This window comes from Sturnus vulgaris, chromosome 8 (assembly GCF_052056855.1).
Source record: "Sturnus vulgaris isolate bStuVul1 chromosome 8, bStuVul1.hap1, whole genome shotgun sequence".
Classification (NCBI taxonomy): domain Eukaryota; kingdom Metazoa; phylum Chordata; class Aves; order Passeriformes; family Sturnidae; genus Sturnus; species Sturnus vulgaris.
This window is the reverse complement of record NC_142250.1, coordinates 37516986-37527501: the sequence shown is the minus strand read 5'-3', so window position 1 is coordinate 37527501 and position 10516 is coordinate 37516986. Positions and strand designations below refer to the sequence as shown.

General features: G+C 47.1%; 1 long non-coding RNA gene across 1 annotated transcript; it reads left to right on the top strand.

Annotated features, from left to right (window-relative positions):
• The first annotated feature begins 4975 nt into the window (after positions 1-4975).
• On the top strand, positions 4976-9431 carry LOC148223071 (uncharacterized). The gene is made up of 3 exons (XR_015805041.1): positions 4976-5111; positions 6319-6483; positions 8037-9431. It is a non-coding gene; the product is annotated as an uncharacterized LOC148223071 (long non-coding RNA).
• The last annotated feature ends 1085 nt before the right edge of the window (positions 9432-10516 follow it).

Below are 10516 nucleotides of genomic sequence, written 5' to 3'. Positions count from 1 at the left end.
CCTGCCATGGCAGGGACACCTCCCACTGTCCCAATGTCCAACCTGGCCTTGGGCACTGCCAGGGATCCAGGGGCAGCCACAGCAAAGCTGGGAATTCCATCCCCACCCTGACAGGGAACAATTCCTGCCCCAAATCCCATCCAAATCCACCCATTGTCAGCTTAAAGCCATTCCCTGTGTCCTGTCCCCCCATCCTTGTCCCCAGTCCCTCTCCAGCTCTCCTGGAGCCCCTTTAGGTCCTGCCAGGGGCTCTGAGCTCTCCCTGGATCCTTCTCCTCTCCAGGGGAACATTCCCAGCTCTCCCAGCCTGGCTCCAGCCCTGCAGCAGCTCCGTGGCCTCCTCTGGATTCTCTCCAGCAGCTCCAGGTCCTTTTTGAGTTTGGGAATCCAGGGCTGGATGCAGAACCAGCAGAGAGGGGTCCAGGTGGGCAAGGGCTCCTTAAAACCCATCAGGACCCTGACCAGGAGGCGTCCCATCCTAAAAATCCCATCAATCCCATCCCATCAATCCCATCCCACTGTGTGGGAGCAGAGCTGCTCTCCCTCCTGGCTCTCCCTCCTCTCCATTCTGCTGCTCCCCTGTGAAATGCAAGCTGCATTAAAGAGGAGGCATCAAGCTGGTAGAAATAAAAGAGGTTTTAAAAAAAGCCTCACAGGAAAATGGCATAAATTAGAGGCATTGAGAGATTCAATTTCTTTATGCTTGTTGTTAATGTAATTTTTTGGACTTCGTTCTGTCTAAAAAGATTGAAATTTCTACCAGGGTAGTATTGGCATAATATAATGAAATCAAACTCTTTCAACAAACTGTTGCTATAGAAAACTTAAAAGCAGGAAATTAATGTGCTTCGAAGTGTTGTAATTGTGGTTAATAGAGGGGTACATGGAGGATTAAAAAAAAATATATATTTTACCGACTTACTTTTTCCTCACCTGAATTCAGGTTTGAGGCTAAAAGCAAGACATTTAAAATTCTCTTAATGTCTCCAAATTCACCCTCTCCTCTTTGTATTTCTGGATCACACTCAAGTTTGCTTAATTAAGAATAGAAATAGGGCTGGAAAATGGGAGAGGCAGCAGCATGAAAAAATTTCACTTTTTGCAGGTTTCAGCAGTGCTGTTTGTTCTCCCTGAAGCTCAGATTTATGGAACCTGGGATATTTTAAAGATGATTAGCATGGAGAGATTTGTTCGTCACAGGTTTGTTTTAATGGAATATTTGGAACCATTGGACTGTGTAAATAAATAAAAACCAAGATGAATTTTCCAGGGTGGGACATCTCATTGCTCAGGGCTTGGCCTCTGCCATTGTTTATGGAGGTTATAAAATCATGGAGCTGCCCCAAAAGAACCCAAACTGGGGGTGCTCACCTGGACAGGAGAAGGATCCAGGGAGAGCTCAGAGCCCCTGGCAGAGCCTAAAGGGGCTCCAGGAGAGCTGGAGAGGGACTGGGGACAAGGGATGGAGGGACAGGACACAGGGAATGGCTTTAAGCTGACAATGGGTAGATTTGGATGGGATTTGGGGCAGGAATTGTTCCCTGGCAGGGTGGGGATGGAATTCCCAGCTTTGCTGTGGCTGCCCCTGGATCCCTGGCAGTGCCCAAGGCCAGGTTGGACATTGGGACAGTGGGAGGTGTCCCTGCCATGGCAGGGGTGGGATGGGGGGGATTTGGGGTCCCTTCCACCCACACCAGGCTGGGGTCTCGTGAGTTCTAATGAAGAATTAGGGATTTGCTGTTTAAAATGGTGTTTTCAGCACTGGCCATCACTTCCCCTGTCTGTGCCTGCTCTGGCAGGGCTGGGGGAACCAGGGCTCCTCTGACTCTCAGTCTCACCTTACACCAAATAATGATTTTCTTTCTTTCTATTTTTTTTTTTTTTTTTTTTTTTTTTTTTTTTTAAGGCAAACCAGAAGTGTTTGATGCCAGAGGAAATTCCTCCATGCCCTTTCTGTCACTGGCACTGGAAGTTGAACATCTGGAGAGGAGCAGCCCTGGCTGTGAGCTCACCTCATCCTTCCCCCAGCTCAGACCCAGCAGCAGGGTTTAGGTTTTGGGAAGCCCAGCAGGGTTTGGGGGAGCCCGGCAGGGTTTGGGGGAAGCCCAGCAGGGTTTTGGGGAAACCCAGCAGGGTTTTGGGGGAGCCCAGAAGGGTTTTTGGGAAGCCCAGCAGGGTTTTGGGAAGCCTGGAAGTTCTGGAAGCAGCAGATCCGTGGGGCTGAGCTGAGCCTGGCGCCAGGATGAGCCCAGGGACTGGAAATAACCACGGCTGCTCCTGCTCAGGGCCAGCCTGAGCACATTAAATAGGAAATGGGAGATGGCAGGGAACAGCCAGCTGCCCATTTTTATATTTCTCCCATTCTGTTTTGTAGATTTGTCAATTTATTGGTCATTCCATCCAGGCTCTACTGGAGAAGTTGCTGCTGAATCGATATAAAGATAATTTTAGTTAGCTTGCATGTAAAATTTATTCAAATATTGATAGTTCTCCTCACAATCTGGCCCACATAGATTTGTCAGGACAAGGCAGCCTATTTCTGAAAGCCATGGTTAAAATTAACTCCAGCATTTCAGAGCTGGACATGCATTACTTGCAATAATTTTAGCTCTTCAGGTTTAGAATCAGTAGCCCTGTTTGTAACTTAAATAACCATAAGAAGAATTCAATAATAACAGCAAAGTGCCTTGGCTGATGTTTAGGAGCTCTGTGTTGTTCCTAAGGCAGGGTGAAGGGAGGATGATGAGGAGGCAAAATTCTCATTTGTGTTTGCTGTCCCTGGGATTTCTTCTCCTCTTGTCTCTGATCTCTCCTTTCCTTCATCCTCCTTTTCCTGGCCCATCCCTGGCACTGGAGGAAATTTATTCCTAGGTTTGATGTCTCAGATTTTTTTTTTCCCTCATCCCTCTTTTTCCTGACCCATCCCTGGCACTGGAGGAAGTTTTTTTCCCAAAGGCTCAGGCCACATCCTCATCTTGCTTTTTCCTTCAGGCTGAGGAGCTCGAGCTCCATCAATAATTTGGATTTTGCTGTGGAGCTCACCCTGCTCCTCCCTCCCAGCTCTGCAGGGCCCTCACTCCTGCCCAGCTTTGACCCACAAAGCCTTGCTGGGAGAAAAGCTTTATTTAAAAAAAAAATATTCTATATTCTATATTCATCATATATGATGCATATATAAGATAATATAGATGATACATATAATATGTAACATAATATAGCTATTATCCATATCAAATATAAATATTATATAATCTATATTCTATAATCTATATTCTATAATCTGTATTCTATATTCATCATATATGATACATATACAAGATAATATAGATGATACATATAATATACAACATAATATATATTATCCATATCAAATATAACATATTATATATGATCCATATAATATATAGTGTATCATATAGGGCCCAAATAATAAATTATATATTATCTAGGGTCATTATATTGTATTGTATTTGTTATATATAGTGTATGATATATGATATATCATGTTATATACTTTATATTTTGGTTTATATCTTGTATAATATTATAAATATATATAAATAAATATATAAATGATATAATATTCTAAATCCTCTTCATGCCTTCAGGTGCCCTGTGCTGAGCTGAGGACACAGAACTCCGGAGCCTCCTCAGGGCTGTTCATTTATTGGCAAAGATCAAAAGGTCAGGCACTCGGAGCTCAGCAAAGCTTGCAGTGAATTCCATCCCACATAAAAATAGGAATTTCCGAGCCAGCCAAGCTGTCCTGGAGGATGTGCCAGCCTGGTCTGGCAGCTTTGAGTGATGTTCTCACCCCCCTGCACCAGCCCCTCCCGCACTGCTGCCCTCGGGGGGTTTATTCCCATTTATTCTGCAGGAATTTTCCCAGGGAAATGAGCTGGCAGTGAGCTCCTGGCCAGAGGGGGCTGTGCACAGGGAGGGGCTCCTCTGAGCTGGGCACACCCGCGGGGTTTGAGTGTCTGCCCAAGTGCCCCAGACCCTCAGGAAGGACGGGACAGGCAGAGGCAGAGAATGATGGAAGGGTCAAGCTTGGAAAAAGCCCCCAGGATCAACTTCAATGCAATCCCCCCATCACCAAGTCCTAAGTGTGATCATTCTGATCAGGGATGGGCACTGGCAGCCCCTTCCCTTCAGTGGAGAAATCTCCTCTCATCCAACCCGAACCACCCTGGGCCACTGGAGGCCATTTCTCCTTCATTCCCTTCGCTCCAATAATGCCTTAAATTTCAATTTTTCTATTTCCCACATTCTGTCCTGCCCTGGGATGTCACTCTGAAGTGCACACAAAGTGTTCCCAGCTCTCCTCCCAGCTCAGGCACACCAAACAATCCTTTGCCAGCCCCACAACCAAGGACACGCTGCAGCTCCAGCCCCAAAAAGTGCAAAGAGCAGCGAGTGGAGGAGAGAATGTGGGAGGATGGGAGTGCAGAGCCTGGAGCTGGGATTGGACAATGAAGCCAAGGTGGGAATGGACCCAAAGTGATCAATGTGTGTTGGGGATTCATTTTTTGGAATGGTTGTAATAAGATATACAGTAACTTTTTTTTTCTTTTTTTTAAGACAGGAAAGAGATAATTTATTGTAATACTCTAGTTTTTAAATACACTTAGGACATTAACTTAAGACAAAGGACTAGCTTAATGGTTTAGAGAAAGTAACACTTTTTTTCTAGGCTTTGTTATATATTTTGTAGGTGTTTATTTTTGTTTTCAATTTTTCTCTTATGTCTACATTAGACAAAAATGGTTTGCTTGGGAAAAAAAAACTTTAGCTGTGCTTGAGAAAGCTGGACTGGAGAAATCTTTACAAGAGGTTTTCTTGGGCCTGACAGCCAAGTGTGAAACTCGGGACTCTGAGCCCACCTGGGGCTCCTGCACTGCCCAGGGTGGAGCCTTGGAAGGGCTTTTAATCAATCCCTGATTTATTCCTTTAATCAATCCCTGTTTTATTCCTTTAGCCCTGTTCCAGGTGGGCTCTTTGCTGTTGCAGGGTGGTGTTGGACACTCCCCAGCTCCCCTGGTGATTTCCAGCAGCCCTGTGGGGTTTGGTGAGCCCAGCCCAGGAGCAGGAGCTGTGCTCGCTGTGTTCAGGTAAGGTCGTGGCTTGGAAATCTGATCATTTCCAGAATCACATTCCCAATTATTGCCAAACTGCAAATCCACAGGAACAGGCACCCAGCCAGTGCTAATGGAGAATATTTGTGGGAAAAATCTCGTGGAAATGGAGGGGCTGTGCTTGTGGGATCAGCCCTGCAGCAGGAGGAGCTCCACACTCTCCCAGGGATGGATTTCCTCAGTGTCCAGGCTGGATGGGGCTTGGGGCAGCCTGGGATTACAGAAATGTCCCTGCCCATGGCAGGGCTGCAGCAGCTTTAAGGTCCCTTCCCATCCAGGCCATTCTGTCATTCTGTGATTCTATGGCATATTGCAAAACCCTCCTGTTTTTTGGCAAATTTTGTCCTGAATCTAGAAAATAGTTCTGAATGAGTCTATTAAAAAAATGAATTCTGATCAACTTTAAAAGGAAGAATGAAACTTACAGAGAAAACATTTCAAACTATAGCAACAATATAAAGATTATTTTTGGAGGGGCATCTTTTACAATTTAATTCTATCCCTATTTTCTATTTTTAGTGTTTAATCAAAGCTTCTGGCTTGTTGGGAAATATAATAAATCTTTATATCTCCCAAGCTTTTCAAGTGCTCACGGTGCCTGCTGTTCTCTTTCTCACAGGAGATTTTGAGTTAGAAATTCTCTATTATTTGTGTCTGAAACAGCTGAAAATCGGAGCTGAGCCAGGTCTGTCCTCAGCACCAACCCTGAGCAGTGGGGAATTCATGGAACCACAGCATCACTGGGGTGGAGGAGACATCCCAGACCCCCACCCCAAAATTCTCACCGTGCCCAGCAAACCCCACCCCAAAAATTCCCCCTTGCTTGGTTCTTGAGCCCTCCCAGGGCTGGGGGCTCCACCAGTGCCTGCTGCACTCGAGCAATGTTCCAGGGAAGAAATTTCCCCCAAAATCCAACCTGAGCCTCTCCTGGCACAGCTTGAGGCCATTTCCTGTTCTCATTTTGCTACATCTGGGAGAAGAGGCCAACTAACTCATTAGCTGCTCCCTAGTTCATTATTGATAAAAATGTTTAAAATCCTTCCAAGTCATTCATTTTAAAGCATTGAATTCCAAGGTTTCCTGCTTTTTATTTCCTATCTGCTCAAAAGTTGCTCCAGGATTTGAGTTTCTTCTTTTTCTTTTTCCTCTTCCCACTTTGAAATGAATCACTCATGTGTTTCAGTCTGCTGGGTGCTGGAAGGAGCACAAGGAAGGAGCCCAATCCCAACCCTCCAGCTGCAGAAGGGTCCATCCACACCATTTTCCTTGGATGGAAGTGGGAGCCAAGCTCTGGGAATGGGGATTGGCATTTGGGAATAGATGTGCTGAAATGTGAAACTTCATCCAGGTAATCCCTTGTGTTCTTGCTTTATTTCCTGAGAAATGTTTCTTTTGGGATGGCTGGTTTGTTTTTGTTTTTTTTTTTTTCTGGAGAGCTGGATGTGAATGATGTATTTATCAGGGCATTTCAAAGCATTTATTAAGGTATTTCAGTGCATTTTAGGATATTTCCAATGCATTTTTAGGGTGTTTCAAGGCCAGGGCTGGGGCACTTCTTGGCTATCTCCAAATGATGGGAATCAGATCCAACATGAATCAGATCCAACAGCTCCTACAATGAAAACTGAGTGAAGCTGCTGCAGCTAAAACAGGAGATTGTAATCCTTGAGTGCCCAGAGCCATGGGGGCAGTGGGAGGACAGCAGGCCCTAGAGCTGCCCTCTTTTATTTATTAAATCCCTTTCATAGCCTGGAAATTCCCATGGATGCTTCATGTTCCCTGATTTTGTTAATGTTGCCTTTAAATTTAGCTTTAAATCCTTGTAACTGTCAGGCTTTGCTTACGGGTTTTTGAGCACATGTGAATTAATTTCAGACAATTGCCTTAAAAATAGGAAAACACAGTATTTGTGCAATATTCTACAATATTTTGTTCTGAATTTAAAAATCCTTCATACAAACCATCAACACTTGGAGTGAGTAATTCTCCTAAAAATAACCCTTACCTGAGAGGAAAATGACTCACCTTGTACGTGAGTCAGCCCCTGGACTTCAGAACCCCCAGGATTTCTTTCAGGCAGAGGTGGGACAGTGTCCCAGTCCTGGGGACATGAGGAAACACAATCCCAGCCTGGTGTGGGCTGGAAGGGACCCTAAGGGGTTGAAAGGAGCCCTGGAATGTCCCAGGCCAGGCTGGACATTGGGGTTGGAGCTCCTGGGACAGTGGGAGGTGTCCCTGCCATGGCTGGGGTGGAATGGGTGGGATTTGAGCTCCCTTCAACCCAAACCAGGCTGGGATTCTGGATTTGCTCAAGGAGCAGAAATTCAGGCTCCCTTGGACAGCTCTGACTCCCTCTCCTGTGGTGATGGAGATCCCATCCCTGGAGGTGTGCCAGGAATTCCTGGGGTGGCACTGAGTGCTCTGGGCTGGGGACAAGGTGGGGATGGGCACGGCTGGGACTGGATTATCTCCGAGATCTTTTCCAACCTTCTTGATTCGGGAATTCTGTAATCCCTGCTCCTCCCAGCCTTGCTCTCTGCCATCAGCAGCTTTCAGCTGCAGTACTGATGGCCCTTCATGTTCCTTCCCTCTGCTTTTTATTCCCTAAAATCCCTTCGTGGTTGTCTGAAATGCAGCTCCTGCTTGCAGTGAACTCTTCCTCGCTGTGTCCCCAGGGAGCAGCATCCCGAACTCTGCTCCCCTCGCTGCAGTTCTGGCTGTGATTGCAGATTAAAAATATTCCTGAAGACCCAAACACACCACGAACCCACCACCTCCTCATAAACAGAACAGGTTTATTGGCAAGATTTGGATTTCACCTTTCACCTCCTGGCTAAAAAAAACCTTTTTTTTTTTTTTTTTTTTTTTTTTTTTTTTTTTTTTTTTTTTTTTTTATTCCAGCTGTCTCCTGAGGTGTGAACCACTCTGGCCTGGGTGATGGGGCTGCACCAGTTGCTCCAGGATATTTTGTGTTGAGCGATGTCCAGATGGATTTAATGACACCTGAAGGGCTGTTCCTGCCTGGCTGAGTGCTCCAACCCCACCGAGATCAGAGTAAACCTGGTCTGTGACAAGTGGTATTGAAAGGAATTGTGATCCTGGGATTTGTTTGCCACGGATCAGTTTAATTAGGAATGGCATTGTGCTGATTGGAAGCCGTGCTCTGAAGGGCTCGTTCACCTGGGTTTGGATGTTAGAAATGCCTGGAATTCCTCGGGGCCCTGCATTTGGAGTGAGCTAAACCTGCTGCTCTAACAACCACTGCCTTGGCAGTGCTGGGGGAACCTTGGATCCGGGGGCTTTTCCAGCTGAAACCATTCCAAGTTTCTGTGAAGATGAAGCCGAGCTCTCTTATCTTGGCTTTTAGGGAAAGATTTCAGCGAGCTCACGCTGAGGATGTTTAAGGCAGAGGTAGCTGGAGCTGACAGTTCATTAACAATGAATGGCATGGGCTAAGCTGACATTGCCCAATGGGCCATTAAGCAAAACTGCTGCCAGCAGCTTCAAACTCTCCTGCCTGGAGTGACATTTCCAAACGAGGAGCTTGGATCTCAGGAACAAAGCAATTCCTGGAAGAATGCACTGGAAGGGTTTCCCTGAACTGCAGCTTTTTCCAGGGAACTGTTCCTCAGCACAGCCACAGCAACACTTGACAAGGCACAGCTCTGGGGAGAGCCCCCAAAGCTCAGGTTTTACCCAAACACCAACACTTTTCTGGGTGTTGGTGGCTGCCCCTGGATCCCTGGCAGTGCCCAAGGCCAGGTTGGACATTGGGACAGTGGGAGGTGTCCCTGCCATGGCAGGGATGGAATGGGGGGGATTTGGGGTCCCTTCCCACCCAAACTCTCTGGGATTCTGTGCTCCTAGGAAAACCCTGGAGAACAGGAATTCTGTTCGGGTGAGTGAGGAGCAGCTTCCCCTTCTCCCTGAGCTCCTGCTCACCTGCAGCAGGACTCGGGGACAGCCTGGTGTCTGTCCAAAGCCCTGTGCAGTGCATGGCACCTGCCAGCAGGCAGGGAGGGAAACCCTCATCGGAATGAGAGGGTTGATAATGGAAATCATGAGATTGGAGTTTAAAATTCCAGGTTTGAAATCCTATATGGAACAGGAAGTTTTGGGGAAAGCAGCAGGGCCAAAGCTGTGTTTGTGTCCTGGGCTCTGCCTGGGTGGATTTTGGTCCCTGGGGATGCAGAGGGGGCTGGGGGTGTTTGTGCTCACATTAACACAGAACTGGCTGTGCTGGGCAGGGCTTCACCCTGTCCCCTGTGCCACAGGGATGGCAGAACCTCAGCAAAGTCATGAAGGAATCCCATCCCTCAGTGGGGCTGAGATTCTGACCATGGAACTCTGCTCCCAGTCCCGAATCCAGCATTGCAGCCCAGCATTAAAACAGCTGTGCAATAAAAAAGGCAAACTGCAATATTTTCAGTCTGAAGTCTGCAGAACACACTCAGGGGATTTGGGAGGGGCTGGAGTTTGTTTTTGGTTTGTGCTGGTGACAAAGCTGTTGAAGTTTTCAATGTCACTTGCAATACTTGAAACACAATTAATCAATACCTTAATGACAGCTGCCCCTTTGTTCACGCCGAGGTAATTGGGTTGAAATTCCCCAGCTGTCCCTCCCCGAGCTGGGCAGGAACAGGCAGAGGAGCAGCTGGGATTGCCCAGAGTGGGAATGGGGCACTGGGAACTCTGCTCCCAAAATAACGTGGCTGTCCCAGGTGTGTGTGCCCACCTGTGTACAATGGAGTGTATTCATGTATCACGGAGTGATGGGGCAGGGATAGATGGAATGTTGGGATAATTCCTCCCTGGGAGGGTGGAGAGGACCTGGCACAGGGTGCCCAGAGCAGCTGCCCCTGGATCCCTTCGGGGTTTTCATGGGGCTGTGCAGGGCCAGGAGCTCCATAGCTGCCATGGGAGGAGTGATTTGATGGAGATCTGACTCTTCCTTGGCTTTTCTCTGCCTCCCCCTAAAGCCTGAGCTCAATTATCTGGGTGAGTTTAATTAGATATCCACCAATTGTGGCTGTGCAGATCGATATTGGTAAGATCAGTTCATAGGGAAATTTTCCAGGAGCTGGAACATTTGTTTTACACTCAGCCTAAGCCAGCACTGCAATTTTGTGTGGGGATTAGCTTGAGACTCGAGTTACACAGCATTTACCAAAGCCCAGCTCTCTGGAGCCTTCATTGCCTTTAGCCTGATATTGATCATTATTAATTATTGTTGTTGTCGTCTGTCCTCGTCATCATCGTCATCCACAGCCCCCGGCAGTGACCTGGGCTGGAAATCCCGGCTGCTGGAGCCTGCTCGGGTCAGCCCAGAGCAGCTGTGATGGAGAAGGGATCAGGGATTTGGAGAGCCGGGATCAGGGCCT